The sequence below is a fragment of the Schistocerca serialis genome, chromosome 4 (assembly GCF_023864345.2).
Source record: "Schistocerca serialis cubense isolate TAMUIC-IGC-003099 chromosome 4, iqSchSeri2.2, whole genome shotgun sequence".
In the NCBI taxonomy this organism is placed as follows: Eukaryota; Metazoa; Arthropoda; class Insecta; order Orthoptera; family Acrididae; genus Schistocerca; species Schistocerca serialis.
Window position 1 is genome coordinate 621,719,860 of NC_064641.1, and position 17,171 is coordinate 621,737,030.

General features: G+C 43.6%; 1 protein-coding gene across 1 annotated transcript in view; it reads right to left on the reverse strand.

The window, feature by feature from the left end:
* Positions 1 to 17,171, reverse strand: part of LOC126475430 (uncharacterized) — a 122,924-nt gene that overhangs the window by 86,957 nt on the left and 18,796 nt on the right. The window lies entirely within an intron of this gene.

Consider the following 17,171-nt stretch of genomic DNA (forward strand, 5'->3'; position numbering starts at 1 on the left):
CTCCACCAACACTACCGTACATCGGTACTGGGCCTCTTTATGTAAGGAACCTGTCCGTGTTGTATACTCCTAGTAGTAGCTACTAGTGCACTTGTCCTTCGTCGGTATTTCAGTACTCCTTACTGATCAAAACTGGTAACTATGCCGATATATTAAAACACTGTGTGGACTAGGACGAGAAAAGGAGGAGAACTGGGACTGACATCCAGTTGACGACGAGATCATTACAGAGGCGAACTAAAAGCTCGTAAGGAGGTGTGGAGACAGGATGCCAAGGAGAATCAGCCGTGTCCTTTTCCAAGGAACTACCGAGTGTCCTTAGAGGATCAGTGCCCTAATCGATTCAGGGAAACCACTGGAAGCCGACATCTGGCTGGCGTGGCCGGGAATTTAAACTGTACTCGTCCTGAATGCGAGTCAATTGTTGTAGCCACTGTGCCACTGCTTTCGCTAGCTGAAATGCAACACACATAGTCGCCTTCAACTACACTACTGCCCATTAAAATTGCTACACCACGAAGATGACGTGCTACAGACGCGAAATTTAACCGACAGGAACAAGATGCTGTGATATGCAAATGATTAGCTTTTCAGAGCATTCACACAAGGTTGCCACCGGTGGCGACACCTACAATGTGCTGACATGAGGAAAGTTACCAACCGATTTCTCATACACAAACAGCAGTTGACCGGCGATGCCTGGTGAAACGTTGTTGCGATGTCTCGTGTAAGGAGGAGAAATGTGTATCATCACATTTCCGACTTTGATAAAGGTCGGATTGTAGCCTATCGCGATTGCGGTTTATCGTATCGCGACATTGATACTCGCGTTGGTCGAGATCCAATGACTGTTAGCAGAATATGGAATCGCTTGGTTCAGGAAGATAATACGGAACGCCGTGCTGGATCCCAAAGGCCTCTATCAGTAGCAGTCGAGATGACAGGCATCTTATTCGCATGGCTGTAACGGATCGTGCAGCCACGTCTCGTTCCCTGAGTCAACGGATGGGGACGTTTGCAAGACAACAAACATGTGCACGAACAGTCTGACGACGTTTGCAGCAGCATGGACTATCAGATCGGAGACCATGGCTGCGGTTACCCTTGACGCTGCATCACAGATAGGAGCGCCTGCGATGATGTACTCAACGACGAACCTGGGTGCACGAATGGCAAAATGTCATTTTTTCGGATGAATCTAGGTTCTGTTTACAGCGTCATGATGGTCGCATCCGTGTTTGGCGACATCGCGGTGAACACACATTGGAATCGTGTATTCGTCATCGCCATACTGGCGTATCACCTGGCGTGATAGTAAGGGGTGCCATTGGTTACACGTTTCGGTCACCTCTTGTTCGCATCGACGGCACTTTGAACAGTGGACGTTAATGATGTGTTACGACTGTGGCTCTACCCTTCATTCGATTCCTGCAAACCCTACATTTCAGCAGGATAATGCACGACCAAAGGTCCTGTACGGGCCTTTCTGGATACAGAAAATGTTCGACTGCTGCCCTGGCTACCACATTCTCCAGATCTCTCACCAACTGAAAACGTCTGGTCAATGGTGGCCGAGCAACTAGCTCGTCACAATACGCCAGTCACTACTCCTGATGGACTGTGGTATCGTGTTGAAGCTACATGGGCAGCTGTACCTGTACACGCCATCCGAGCTGTGTTTGACTCAATGCCGAGGCCTATCAAGGCCGTTATTACGGCCAGAGGTGGTTGTTCTGGGTACTGATTTCTCAGGATCTATGCACCCAAATTTTTGTAATCACATGTCAGTTATAGTATAATATATTTATCCAATGAATTCTCGTTTATCATTTGCATTTCTTCTTGGTGTAGCAATTTTAATGGGCAGTAGTATAGTACAGTACTGTTCATAGCGAAGCAATCCACGCGCGACTCACTACCCATCTTCAGAGATTCAGTGCTGCCGTTATTTGTATCCCGAACTGTCTTTCGCGCCCTTACTTGTCCACCGAGATATGCATTGTAGGTTCCGTGGAGTTCAGAAAGTTGGAGACAGGTACGGGCAGAAGCCAAGCTGTCAAGGGAGGTCATGAGTAGTACCTAGGTAGTTCATACTGAGATCCTACTATTGTTCAATTCTTTTATCTTGGCGGCTCGCGCATGCCCGCCCAGACGCGGGAGATTGCTGCGTTGCCAGTTGCACACGACGCACGCGCCAATAGAAGCAGCGCCATAGTATAGCATAGTTCGCAAGCTTACGTTTAGGGGGGAGCGCGCAGTTCGTGAAGTAAAGCCACCACGGCGGCATTAACCCTTTCGCTGGTACAAAGACGTGCTCCCTGCACAGCGCGATTTTGTCACTGCACTGCTCGCCTGTACAGACACATCGTGTTCCGACTGCTTTGACACTCTTATCATTCGATCCCACAAAAACTATTTGGCCCAAAAATCAGATTTTTGCACATCTTCTTGACGGATACCTTCCCCCCACAAATGACTTAATTTTGTTTCGATGTTATTATTCACCATTGCACGAAATTTTGAAGAGTTTGCAGAGGTAAAAGTCCATAGAGTATACTTTCCGTATGATCGATTTTAGTTCCCACAATGTTGAGAATGAAATGTGGACAAGATACCTAAATTTCATATAAAATTTACTGTATAACAATATCTCATTTACTTTAAGTACCACATAGGTGTCATATGTAATATTGAGAAATATTCTGTCTTTCGCGACTGTAACAAAAGTTTTATTCACACTGAGCGCGTTTGGCTTTATTTTAAAGCACTTCAATCAATCAAAAGGAAGTAGACAAAATACATTAAACAAAACTGTGGACTTACAAAAACATTAGGACTTGAATATCCCGTCTATCAGTGAAGTGCCCTGAGCTATGTCAAATATAATTTTTCTGTGTGGCACACACAAACATCATGTATTTGCTAAAACACTGATCAGCCAACAAAAACGTTGAATATTGTGTTACCGCAGCACAAAACTACGAAAGGTGACGTGGCAGTGGAGGAGACAAAATACTGTCCACTGAAGATGCTTCAAAAGAGAGAAACGCGTCTGGTCTAAATAAGTCGCTTATTACAGCTGCAGAAGAGGAATATATTTCAGTACCATTGGTAAAACTGCGACTGTGGAACAAAAACAAGAAAGAGAACATGAGTACCATTGTGTATGTGCCATACCTTTCATTGATTGAAGTGCTTTAAAATAAAGCCAAACGCGTCCGGTGTAAATAAAACTTTTATTACAGTCGCGAATGACGGAATATTGATCAATATTACATACGACACCTATGTGGTACTTAAATTAAATGAGATATTGTTATACAGTAAATTTTATATGAAATTTAGGTATCTTGTCCACATTTCATTCTCAACATTGTGGCAACTAAAATCGGCCATACGGAAAGTATACGCTATGGACTTATACCTCTGCAAACTCTTCAAAATTTCGTGCAGTGGTTTACTACATTTAATGCTACATAATAACTGCGTTGAACATCGAAACAAAATTAAGTCATTTATGGGGGAAAGGTATCAGTCAAGAAGACCTGTAAAAATAAAATTTTTGGGATAAGTAGTTTTTGTGAAATCGAATGATAAGTGTGTCAAAGCAGTGAGAACATCATGTGTCTGCACAGGCGAGCAGTGCAGTGATGACAAAATCACGCACAGCGCGGAATGCGGAGAGCACGTGTCTGCAGTAGCGAAAGGGTTAATGAAGAGACAAAGCACTAGAAATTTCAAAAAATTGCATTCAAACGAATATAATTCATGAAGAAAGGCACTTCGATATTGTTTTTAAAGAATGAAAATTCTAAGCACTGCACAAGGTTTGAACTCATAACCCTTCGCGTAGAAGCCCAACACCTTGACCGTTACGCATCGCAACGCGTCTGATGCCACAATGCCAGAGGCGTCTAACACGTCACGCAAAATACTGACAAACACTGTTGGTATGACTATGAATTACTCACACTTCGTCGAAGTACAATGGGAAATAAACAATTACTGCTGTTCTTTATTGCGAAAAAGCGGTTCGTGAGATTGATACAAACACCTTTCCTTGCTATCGCCTGAATTAGCAGTGTTATTGCTTGTTTGGTTTAATTAATTAATAGAATATGAAGCAATTGGTATAAAGAATGCTTTTTCCAAACTTTCTATAAAAGGAAGTCTGCTATCAAGACATTGCTTTTGTTCTATTACTTTATTTATGACTGAAAGTTTCTAAAACTGAAGACACTCGTCCGTGCTCTGGACTGCTATCGAGATCTGGCAACGTCGTTCTCTGTTCATTGGCTGACTGTGTTTTGCGACGTCATATGCGCAGAACGAACCTAAACTCGGCCGCCAACATAAATGACGCGCACTTTAGACTGTGGCTTTACTTGTAGAAAAACGTCGTAACAAGTCCATTTCTAGCGTAAATGTGGGCCTTGCGCTCTTCGATTCGTTAGATAACCTGTTCACCCAAGACTCCTCTTAAGTGACCATATTGATCTCGATATCAGTACTGACACCAGATCAACACAGGTTGCTCAGAAGCAGTACTACTGCCCTCATATCATCCCCCACATCCGGCCTCTAGATTAAAGAAATATACTACCACTCCCAGTCATATAAAATTGTTCAAAGTTTCGTGAATACTTGTTGGTGTCTCGTCTTTTGGTCCCTTGTATTGGCGTTTTCGGTCATTGGCATATAAAGACGAGCGCCAACATGTAATAGACCTAGAAACTATTACAGCATTGTTACTTAAAATAAAAGAAACAAAGTGTATGAATTTTCTCGCCAACATAACTTCAACAAATTCTGAATTGAAATGTGTAATAAATGACTTCATTGAATTACGAAGAACAGGCAACAACTTGAGCTACTCCAAACTGAGGACAGTTCGTCCAATGAGTACCACCTATCACCAACATCAGATGGTGTGCAGGAATAGCATTAGCTTCCTTAGCCTGCTTCGTCTCAAGCCCATACTGAAATTGTGATTTTCAATATCGGTGTCAGTGTTTTGTCAGTGGAGATGCAGTAACAGCAGAATGGACCAGGACAGCTTAGTGGCTTCGAATGTGGACCAGTCATAGAATGTCTGAGTAACAAATCCATCAAAGACACTTCAACCCTTCTAAAGCTGCCAAAGCTGACTGTTCGTTACGTTGTTATCAAATGAAACACCAAGGAACAACTACAGCTAAATCAAAAGCAGGCAGACCTCATATACTGAGAGACAGGAGCCGTCGAGCATCGCGAAGTGTCACTGTAGAAAACCAGATGAAATAAGCGGAAAGGATCCCTTGTGAATTCCAGAGTGCTGACAGAAATCTAGCGTAATGAGTGCGCGTCGGAGGTGAAAAGGATTGCTTCCAGCAGTGCAGCAGTACCTCATAAGCCACACATTTCTGTGGTAGAGTGGTAAGCTAAGCTTGAGGTGGTATAAAGAGAGACGACGCTTGACGTTGGATGACAGAAAACAAGTCATTTGGAATACTGAACCACACTATACGCTGTGGCAATCTCATGGAAGGGTACGGGAGAAATTTGCTTGGAGAAATTTGCCTGCCATCATGTGTAGAGCCAACATTGAACTAGGGAGAAGGTCATATTATGATAAGGAGGTGTTTTTCGTGGTTAGGTCTGGTCCTCTTATTGCACTTACGAAAACGGTACATGCGGAACGATACGAACACATTTTACAACATTATGTACTGCGTACGATAGAGCAACAGTTCGGAGACGATGACTGTTTATGGCAGCATGACAATGCAACCTGTCATAAAGCAGCATCTGCGAGGCAGTGGCTTGTGGACAATATCATTCCTGAAATGGGCTGCCCTGCCAAGAGCCTCAACCTGAACCAAATCGAACATCTTTGGGGTACGTTAGAACGCTGACTTGGCTCCAGACACAAGTGTCTAACACCACTACCTTGTCTAGTTTCAGTGCTTTACAAAGAAGATTTTCAGACACCACACTGAAGGTGTCTCCTGCAGCGGTCAAGCTGTCATTAAGGCGCAGGGTAGACAAACCCCATATTAATGTCTGCTAATAGCTGTCTGGATACTTATGATCAGAAAGTATTCATTGAAAGATTATCGGTATGTATGCAAAGGATCCGATAGTAAACCATGGGAATATAGTGAAGAACACAAATAACCAAACTACACTCCTGGAAATGGAAAAAAGAACACATTGACACCGGTGTGTCAGACCCACCATACTTGCTCCGGACACTGCGAGAGGGCTGTACAAGCAATGATCACACGCACGGCACAGCGGACACACCAGGAACCGCGGTGTTGGCCGTCGAATGGCGCTAGCTGCGCAGCATTTTTGCACCGCCGCCGTCAGTGTCAACCAGTTTGCCGTGGCATACGGAGCTCCATCGCAATCTTTAACACTGGTAGCATGCCGCGACAGCGTGGACGTGAACCGTATGTGCAGTTGACGGACTTTGAGCGAGGGCGTATAGTGGGCATGCGGGAGGTCGGGTGGACGTACCGCCGAATTGCTCAACACGTGGGGCGTGAGGTCTCCACAGTACATCGATGTTGTCGCCAGTGGTCGGCGGAAGGTGCAAGTGCCCGTCGACCTGGGACCGGACCGCAGCGACGCACGGATGCACGCCAAGACCGTAGGATCCTACGCAGTGCCGTAGGGGACCGCACCGCCACTTCCCAGCAAATTAGGGACACTGTTGCTCCTGGGGTATCGGCGAGGACCATTCGCAACCGTCTCCATGAAGCTGAGCTACGGTCCCGCACACCGTTAGGCCGTCTTCCGCTCACGCCCCAACATCGTGCAGCCCGCCTCCAGTGGTGTCGCGACAGGCGTGAATGGAGGGACGAATGGAGACGTGTCGTCTTCAGCGATGAGAGTCGCTTCTGCCTTGGTGCCAATGATGGTCGTATGCGTGTTTGGCGCCGTGCAGGTGAGCGCCACAATCAGGACTGCATACGACCGAGGCACTCAGGGTCAACACCCGGCATCATGGTGTGGGGAGCGATCTCCTACACTGGCCGTACACCACTGGTGATCGTCGAGGGGACACTGAATAGTGCACGGTACATCCAAACCGTCATCGAACCCATCGTTCTACCATTCCTAGACCGGCAAGGGAACTTGCTGTTCCAACAGGACAATGCACGTCCGCATGTATCCCGTGCCACCCAACGTGCTCTAGAAGGTGTAAGTCAACTACCCTGGCCAGCAAGATCTCCGGATCTGTCCCCCATTGAGCATGTTTGGGACTGGACGAAGCGTCGTCTCACACGGTCTGCACGTCCAGCACGAACGCTGGTCCAACTGAGGCGCCAGGTGGAAATGGCATGGCAAGCCGTTCCACAGGACTACATCCAGCATCTCTACGATCGTCTCCATGGGAGAATAGCAGCCTGCATTGCTGCGAAAGGTGGATATACACTGTACTAGTGCCGACATTGTGCATGCTCTGTTGCCTGTTTCTTTGTGCCTGTGGTTCTGTCAGTGTGATCATGTGATGTATCTGACCCCAGGAATGTGTCAATAAAGTTTCCCCTTCCTGGGACAATGAATTCACGGTGTTCTTATTTCAATTTCCAGGAGTGTAATAAAAATGTTCTAGTGGTATGCACACTTGACTCGCTTTCAGGAAGAGATGGGTTGAACGTTGCCGAACCATCCACTTCCTTAAATTACGTCAAATGGAGGGATCATTCCTCGTCCTGTCCAAGCTGGAGTAGCTTCTCTGATGACCCTGTCATTGATGGGTACTCAAACCTTAATCTTAATCTTACATTTATGCAGTGATGATGATGTGTTAGCATCAGATACAAGGCTGGCCTCCTGTAGGGCAGTTAGTAGCATATTACGAACAGATGGCGCGCCTCAAAAAAAAAAAGTTATACTAATTTATAAATTTATGTTCTAAATATGGACTGATTAATAAGACAGTCCATTGTTTTACTTTTAACTAGCTATTACCTGCGGCTGCTCTCACATGTCAGTAGTTCAGTTATGATGACTGATGGTGAGTAAATAAGCTACGTGGTTGTCCATAAATTTTTGCATCGTATTTTTTCTTCAACAATTCTTTATTGAACATAATAAGAATGGTGTTCCATCTACACACCATATTTTTCCACGTAATTCTCCATCCAGTTTTGTGGCCTTAACTCCAGCGCGAAACAAGGCCGCGTAAGCCATGTCCATACCATTCCCTATCCCGTTGGCGGAGCCAGTGCTTCACTGTGTGAATCACCTTCTTATCGTCCTCAAAATGTCTTCCCCGAAAGGCATCCTTTAATAGCTCAAACAAGTGGAAGCCTGAGGGGGCTAGGTCAGGGCTGTAGGGTGGATGGGTTAACACTGTCCAACCTAGTTTTGCAATGTGTTCTGCAGTCCTCAGACTTGTGTGCGGCCTAGCATTATCGTGTTGCAGCAAAAAATCTCCTGGGTTGCTGTGGTGCCGAAGTCGCCGGAGGAGCTTCCTCAGTTTTGTTAATGTGTTGACATATGGTTCTGAATTAATGGTACCGCCTCTAGACATGACATCAATAAGAATCACACCGACACAGTCCCCGGAAGCGGTTGGTTTGAATTTTTTTCTTCTGTGGGGAGTGGGAATGGCGCCATTCCATCGTTTGTGGTTCTGTTTCGAGCTCAAAATGGCGAAACCAGGTTTCATCACCAGTCACAATCCGGGACAAGAAGGCCTCCCCCTCAGCTTCAAAATGTTGCAACAAATCAGGACAAAAGTTTTTTCTGTGCAATTTGTGATCCGCCTTGAGAAACCGCGAGAGCCATCTTGAACACACTTTTGAATGTCCAAGAGTGCGGATAATTGCATCCATACTTCCTTTGCTGATTGGTAGATGCAGCACCAACTGTCCTCGTGAATGACAATATCAGCCCGCTGCAGCATGTCAGGTGTGATAGCCATGGATGGTCTCCTCGACCGCTGCAAATCGCGGAGCTCCACCGAACCGCCTTCTGGTGTAAACACCGCCCGTGCTCAGCGACTAACTGTACTTCTGTCGACAGCAGATGCTCCAGAGACTTTTTACAAGTGTTTGTGAATGTTCCCAATAGTTCCTTTCTTTGCAGTGAGAAGTTCAATGATCGCATGTTGCTTGTAACGCACATCACGCCATTTTGAAGCTGTCCTGCAGCTACACTATCTGTCGGAAGTGACCGAAACTTGGCGCACTCATTCAGGAGGCTTGAAATAATACATACGTAACGTTTCGCATTCGTAGAATTGTTTTCGGCTGAGGAAAAAACGCGGTGCATTACTTTCTGGGCAACCCTCGTACTGTACGCGCAGTAATAGCGGCGGCCCTCAAGAGTCTGTCTGTGTTGATGTTACGTCCTCCTCTCCCACCTCCCAAGCTGTCGAAACGCACGATGCGTTGGCAAGCGCGGCGTCGCTACCCAGCAGTGCATACAGGGGGGCATGGGCATGTGCGAGCATCTGTGCGTCATGCCGCTGACTTAGCTATGCATTATACAACAAGAACACTAGACAAAAAATAGTGTGGAAGTATGGATTAAATACAATGAAGACCGTATAAGCAATGTATTCATTACTTCGAATCGTATATCTTAGCACATATTAACGAATAAAATCAGTTTCACAAATATCAAGCCGGCCGCGGTGGTCTCGCGGTTGAGGCGCTCAGTCCGGAACCGCGAATGTTGTTACCGCTTGACAGCGGGAGCTACACTAGCGCTCCAAGCGGTGAGAAAGCAGTTACCTGCGATGCAAGGACTGTTGGTTTTTAGTTATTTTGCTACCTAATGAATCACATAATTGTTATGTTTTGCGTTCTATGAATTAGTAAATTACCAAGAGACATAAATTATCGTGAAAGAAACGTAACAACAGCCGAAACCCACTGATTCAATGATATAAACTACAACTTACTTACGAAGAAATACTTTCGAAAATCTCTATAATTGCAACTTAATCCACTTAAAGCAAGCTAATATAACGACAAATTTCATGCTTGAGACGTCCCCTCCTGCCCGAGGTTCGAGTCCTCTCTTGGGCGTGGGTGTGTGTGTCATTCTTAGCATAAGTTAGTTTATGTAGTGTGTAAGTCTAGGGACCGATGACCTAAGCAGTTTGGTCCCTTAGGAATTCACACACATTTGAACATGTTTCATGCTTGAGAACCACATATTCCTTTTATTATCTGTTCGTGTTATTATAGAGACTTACCTTGACACGTAAAACTTTTAGTGGTATCTAATGGCTCGCCCATTCTTACACTTACTCGACTTACTAATACATGAATAATTTTGTAAATGTAGTTACTTTTGCTTTAAAAGCTAATACATTGAACATGTTTGCCGTTTGTGGTTCATATGTAGCAACTATTGTGGAATTGGTTTCTTCTGTGTTGCGAAACAGTTTTATTCCCTTTGATGTTTTATTATCACGTCTGTATGGGTCTCCCTTCAGCTTAAGGAGTGGCGTGCTATTTTGTACGTTAAATTATTTAGTTATTCATTCCGTACAGGTTTCCTACGTTCAACACTCACTGATGTGGATGAAAGTGTAGTGAAGAAAAATTCGCGTTGTTAGGTAGATATACGACGTCTGTCTGAAAAAGGTCAGGTTTCCTGGTGTTTACTAGCTTTTCTTTGTTATTAAAGGAGAATGATATTTTTCAGTAAATATCTGCACATTACAAGAGAATCGGAAATAAACTGTCCTGTAAGGTGCCGTTTGATACCTCCCACGGTCCTCAGGAAACTAAAGAATGACAAATGTGCTGTCACTTTTCAGTTATTGTCAGTTTTTATTGCACTACATACGCTATCTATTGTTACTACGTTACAGATCGACATAAACTATAATGTTGGCACTCATGCGATATTGTATTCGGAAGTGTCGCTTGCTGGTCGCTGGGCCCGCCGTTGTCGCCGTGGTTAGCAAAAAACAGGCGGAGTGTCGTGACTAGTATGTCTACGACGAATATGAAGAAGTTCAATAGTCAAAGAGCAAATAGTTTTCTTAAAGAGAAAATATTTTTCCCCTAATTCGTATAATATTCTTCAAATCAATAAGTATCTTGCACTATGCACCCTTCTTCCTCAGGGCTCAAGCTATTTTCATACCAAATTTCATGGAAGTCGGTTTAGCTGGTTAGTCGTGAAAATGTAACAGGCAGAGTTACTTTCGCATTTATAATATTAGTTTGAACAGAACTTTCAACTACGTTATCTTTTTTTGTGATCCGATTATGATGAAATTATACGGTGCCTGAGCTATACTCAAGTTATCGGTGGAAATCCCATGAAAATTCGTCTACTAGTTTTGGATATTAGCGTGTCCAAACAGACAAGCCGATAGACACGACAGTTGTACAGATTTATTATTAACATAGAAATATGTGCGTTTAGCGCCATTCGTACTCGAATAGAGCACCAGGTAGCCTTCCTCTGAACACAAAAGACGGGTGAGTACTTTGAAAATTCTTACCAAAACACTGATTTTGCAGCCAGTAACACGAACATAGTAGTGATGAAGAGTAGGCTGAAGTTCAAGACATTAGTCAGGAAGAATCAATACGCAAAGAAGTGGGATACGGAAGTACTAAGGAATGACGAGATACGTTTGAAGTTCTCTGACGCTATAGATACAACAATAAGGAATAGCGCAGTAGGCAGTACAGTTGAAGAGGAATGGACATCTCTAAAAAGGGCCATCACAGAAGTTGGGAAGGAACACATAGGTACAAAGAAGGTAGCTGCATGGAAACCATGGGTAACAGAAGAAATACTTCAGTTGATTGATGAAAGGAGGAAGTACAAACATGTTCCGGGAAAATCAGGAATACAGCAATACAAGTCGCTGAGGAATGAAATAAATAGGAAGTGCAGGGAAGCTAAGACGAAATGGCTGCAGGAAAAATGTGAAGACATCGAAAAAGATACTATTGTCGGAAGGACAGACTCAGCATACAGGAAAGTCAAAACAACCTTTGGTGACATAAAAGCAACGGTGGTAACATTAAGAGTGCAACGGGAATTCCACTGTTAAATGCAGAGGAGAGAGCAGATATGTGGAAAGAATACATTGAAAGCCTCTATGAGCGTGAAGATTTGTCTGATGTGATAGAAGAAGGAACAGGAGTGGATTTAGAAGAGATAGGGGATCCAGTATTAGAATCGGAATGTAAAAGAGCTTTGGAGGACTTACGGTCAAATAAGGCAGAAGATATAGATAACATTCCATCAGAATTTCTAAAATCATTGGGAGAAGTGGCAACAAAACTATTCACGTTGGTGTGTAGTATATATGAGTCTGGCCATATACCATCTGACTTTCGGAAAAGCATCATCCACACAATTCCGAAGACGTCAAGAGCTGACAAGTGCGAGAATTATCGCACAATCAGCTTAACAGATCATGCATCGAAGCTGCTTACAAGAATAATATACAGAAGAATGGAAAAGAAAATTGAGAATGCGCTAGGTGACGATCAGTTTGGCTTTAGGAAAAGTAAAGGGACGAGAGAGGCAATTCTGACGTTACGGCTAATAATGGAAGCAAGGCTAAAGAAAAATCAAGACACTTTCATAGGATTTGTCGACCCAGAAAAAGCGTTCGATAACATAAAATGGTGCAAGCTGTTCGAGATTCTGAAAAAAGTAGGGGTAAGCTATAGGGAGAGACGGGTCATATACAATATGTACAACAACCAAGCGGGAATAATAAGAGTGGACGATCAAGAACGAAGTGCTCGTATTCAGAAGGGTGTAAGACAAGGCTGTAGCCTTTCGCCCCTACTCTTCAAGCTGTACATCGAGGAAGCAATGATGGAAATAAAAGAAAGGTTCAGGAGTGGAATTAAAATACAAGGTGGAAGGATATCAATGATACGATTCGCTGATGACATTGCTATCCTGAGTGAAAGTGAAGAAGAATTAAATGATCTGCTGAACGGAATGAACAGTCTAATGAGTACACAGTATGGTTTGGTAAATCGGAGAAAGACGAAGGTAATGAGAAGTAGTAGAAATGAGAACAGCGAGAAACTTAACATCAGGATTGATGGTCACGAAGTCAATGAAGTTAAGGAATTCTGCTACCTAGGCAGTAAAATAACCAATGACGGACGGAGCAAGGAGGACATCAAAAGCAGACTCGCTATGGCAAAAAAGGCATTTCTGGCCAACAGAAGTCTACTAATATCAAATACCGGCCTTAATTTGAGGAAGACATTTCTGAGGATGTACGTCTGGAGCACAGCATTGTATGGTAGTGAAACATGGACTGTGGGAAAACCGGAACAGAAGAGAATCGAAGCATTTGAGATGTGGTGCTACAGACGAATGTTGAAAATTAGGTGGACTGATAAGGTAAGGAATGAGGAGGTTCTACGCAGAATCGGAGAGGAAAGGAATATGTGGAAAACACTGATAAGGAGAAGGGACAGGATGATAGGACATCTGCTAAGACATGAGGGAATGACTTCCATGGCACTAGAGGGAGCTGTAGAGGGCAAAAACTGTAGAGGAAGACAGAGATTGGAATACGGCAAGCAAATAATTGAGGACGTTGGTTGTGAGTGCTACTCTGAGATGAAGAGGTTAGCACAGGAAAGGAATTCGTGGCGGGCCGCATCAAACCAGTCAGTAGATTGATGACCAAAAACAAAAAAAAAAAAAACAAAAACAAAAAAAAAACCACGAACACTGTTTGGTAGCATGTAATTCTGAGATATTTGTATACTTGACGCGACACTTGTAATTCGTGGAAGTCGGAGTACGTCGGATTGTGAGATTTCAGTTAATTACTTCCTTTTTTTTCAATCTGTTTTGCTGACAAATTGTAGGATTGTGTTACCACAGACTGTTACTTATTTGAATGTAAACGTACTTGAAGGGAGACTGCTGAATTCAATGTTTTCTATGAAAGAAACAAAGTCCAAAAAAAGGTCAAAACAAGTATGTTTGGAGCATTGATCGTGAAATCATGTTGGCTGCTCTCTTAGAAGTATTTTTTTTAATTGAGTGTGGTCCCGTTAGCCTCTTTGAATACGAGCTCAAATTCTGAGATCTGTCGCATCCACTTGTCAGACGGCAGCAACAAAACTACAACTGATAGAAATTCTGTCTTCCGTACTCTGAGACGAGTGTTAAGAGTGCAAAGTAATTCTTTCGACGATGTCCTAGTGGCTTACTACATATTGCAGCATGACGTGCAATAAAGGCCGTCCGAGGCAGTAGCTGTAATGGAGAGCGATTCAGAGAAAATTTTCAGAATGTCATTAAGGTAATTTTCCTGATCACGACGTCTTAATGGTGAATGACTTTAACTTGTCAGGCTTATATTGGGAGAGTCACGCTACCAAAACTGATGCCAAAGGCAGGTCTTCGTGTGACACTGTTCTGAATGTCTCGTCCGAGAATGATCTCGAGCAGATAATTAGAGAGGCAATTCGACAAGGTAACGTCTTAGACCTCCTAGCATCAACCAGACCTGAATTTATCGAATCAGTTAACGTAGAAGAAGATATCAGTGATCATAAGGCTGTGATAGCAACGCTTATTACGAATATTACAAGGAATTTGAAGAAAGGTAGGAATATATTTTTGCTTAGTAAGAGTGACAGGATACTAATTGAAGAGTATCTGTGTAGTCAGCATCAAATATTCAGTCCTGCTGAGAACGAAAATGTGAAGGAAAAACGGAAAAAAATTGAAAAGCATCGATCAAAATGCATGAGAAAAGTATGTTACCTTGCAAGATCATAAGGGATGAGAAAAACTTACCGTGATTTATAGTTCCGTTAGAAAACTGCTGCGTAAACAAAGAGAGATTCATCAGTGATTCAAGAGAATTCAAAATCTATTTGACAAACAAAAGCTGAAAGAACCGAAAATTAGCGTAACGACAGCAATGAGAGAAACGTTCAATGACTCTGAAAGTAAAATTTTGTCAAACGATCTGAGTACAATCCCTAAGAGGTGTTGGTCTTCACACAATAATCGGTTCTAAATCCTCCGTTTATTCATTCAGTGACCATTCTGGCAGCGAATGTGAAGACCGAAATGCTGAATTCGATCTTACGAAATTTTTTCACGTTAGGTGATATAACAAGGTCCCTCCTTTCAGTCATCGTACCAACCTCGAAATGGCAGATATTGAGATAACCGATCGCGGAACAGAAAAGCAACTATGATCTCTTAGTAGTGGAAATGCATCAGGACCAGAAGAGAAACCCAAAAGATTTTGCGAAAGAACTTGCTCCCCTTCTAACAGTAGTTTCTCGTAAATCGTTGGAGCAACGAAGGGTACCTAGTGACTGGAAAAAAGAACAGGTCATTCTCGTTTTCAAGAATGGTGGTAGGACAGATGCACATAATTATAGGCTTATATCGTTCAAGGCAATCTGTTGTAGAATTGTAGAACGTGTCTTATATTCAAGAATTAAGACGTTTTTGCGGAACGAAAATCTTCTCTGTAAAAGTAAACATGGATTCCTCAAACAGAGATATTGCGAAACTCAGATCGCTCTGGTGCTCCATGTGATCTACACTGATAAGCCAAAACATTATGACCACTGCCGAGTGCGACGTTGGATGCAACCTGGTGGTGTTGCAGGCGCGTGACGCGGTAAGAGAAGTATGTAAACGGAGCAGACACGGACGGGGGACCACTCTAGCGAAGATATCGGCTGAAAATGGGGAAATCCATTGAGATAAGTGACTTTTACAAAGAGCAGATTGTTATCACGCAGGGCCTATGAACGAGTATCTCGAAAACGACGAAGCTGGTCGAATGTTCACGTGCTACTGTCGTGGGCATATCCGAAAAGAGGTAGGGCAGCAAAACTACCACTAGGCTTTAAATTGTTGGACGTCCACGACTCTTCAGAGAACGTGGGATTCGGAGGTTTGTCTGTTCTGTAAAGTAGGATAGATGGTGATCTGTAGCAACTCTTCCGAAAGATCACAATTCTGGTGCAGGCACAGGTGTTTCAGAGCACACACACCGTCCATCATTCATTGTTGAACATGGAGCACCGCAGCAGACCACCCTTACGTGTTCACATTTTGACCCAATGATATCATCAATTACGATTGCATTGGACACGGGGCCATTGAGATTCGACCGTCGATCAATGGAGATGTGTCAGCTCTTCGGGTGAATCACATTTTTTCTACGCTAGGTGGATGGTCGTTTGCACAAACGTTGTCATCGAGGTGAACGGCGGCTGGAAACGTTCAACCGGCCCGTTATTTACACGAATTACATGACCTGTGCGTAGTTATCTAAGGCCACGTACCTCCACAAACCTACATTCAACTGTCGGATCCCTGATACGCAGAATCAGTGATGTATTTCGTTCCAAAGACAGACAGACAAGCTCTTAAGCGGGTGGTCATAATGTTTTGGTTCATCAGTGTATTTGTTTATCGGTGTATAGCCCGGTAGACAATGGCAATCAGGTAGATGCCGTGTTCCTTAACTTTAGCAAGGCATTTGACATATTCTCGCGATGCTACTCGTACTTAGAAAATACCGAGTATAGAACTAGATTTGCGACTGGACTGAAGATTTCCTTGCAGACATAACTCAACAAGTCGCTCTTAACGGAACAAAATCTACAGATGTAAAGGTAATATCCAACGTACCCCAAGGAAGTGTGATAGAACTATTACCGTTTACAGTGTACATAAATAATGTAGTAGAAAGCGCTGGAGACTCTTTATGACTGTTCGCAGATGACATGGTTGTCTATAAGAAAGTAACAATGCCAGAGAACGGTATAAATTTTCAGAATGACCTGCAGAGGTTTGATGACTGGTGCAGGCACTGCCAGTTGACCCAAAGCAGTAAATAAATGTAACATACTGCGCATATATAGGAAAAGAAATCCACTACTGTACGACTACACTGTTGATGACAAATTCCTGGAAACAGTATCTACCTTAAAATATCTAGGAGTAAGTATCCAGAGTAGCGCGGGATAGCCGCGCGGTCTTGGGCGCTCAGATTTGAGTCCTCCCTCGGGAACGTGTGTGTGTGTGTGTGTGTGTGTGTTGTCCTTAGCGTAAGTTAGTTTAAGTCAGATTTAGTAGTGCGGAAGCTTAGGGACCGATGACCTCAGCAGTATGGTCCCATAAGACCTTACCACAAATTTTCAGATTTTAAGTATCCAGAGCAACCTTAA